We start from the raw sequence: 801 nt of genomic DNA, 5'->3' as shown, positions 1-801 counted from the left end.
TCCTCCAGCGTTGATCGGTTCCGTTTGACACGGACTCATTCCATTGTTGGCGGCTTGGAGGAACCACCATTCATTGATTGTTGAGGCTTTTTGTCTCTCTTGTTCTTCAGATCCGCGTTGTATCGGATCCCGTCAACAGACTCCATGGCCTTTGCGAATTGTTTCGCAAGGCGTTGACGTTGCCTTTGGCGGGCTCTCTTTGAGAGAGTCACCACGCCCCCTGCGGCAGAAGGGTTGGCCAGAGTAGCTCCGACCTGGTTGGGATTTGGAGGAAACTCACCCGATGCGACTTTGGCATCAAACGGGGCGAGATCTTCGTTGGTGTTTTCAACGTCTTCATACCAACGAGTTCTTCTCCTGGAAGAGAACTTGGACTTCTTGGACTTGCGGGGGGAGGTAGATCCGGACGAGGACACGTACTCCTCGAACTTGGCTTGGTCGAACTCATACTCGACCTCCTCCTCGACCGGGATCGAGATCCGCGGCTGCGACGCAACGATCTCGGCAGCGAGATCGGTGGCTCCCACTGTGGTCGCCAGATTGTTCACGGGGAAAATCGTTTTCTTCATTGATGTCATTGTGATCTCAAAATAACAACTTTTTGTGGTTATAAAAGATCCGGTCTTTTTTAGATCCGGTTACAACGAAATCAAAGAAAAAATAAAAAGATTACAACTTTCCTTTCGAACGCGAATCGCAAGATCCTGTTTTGCGGTCTCTTGCTTTTGTGGGTTCTTCGCCTGCGCCGGGGTTAATCCGTGGACCACCGTGCGATCTAGATCCGGTCGGATCTACGCAGTA

Source organism: Asparagus officinalis, chromosome 7 (assembly GCF_001876935.1).
Source record: "Asparagus officinalis chromosome 7, Aspof.V1, whole genome shotgun sequence".
Taxonomy (NCBI): Eukaryota; Viridiplantae; Streptophyta; class Magnoliopsida; order Asparagales; family Asparagaceae; genus Asparagus; species Asparagus officinalis.
This window is presented reverse-complemented; position numbering follows the sequence as displayed.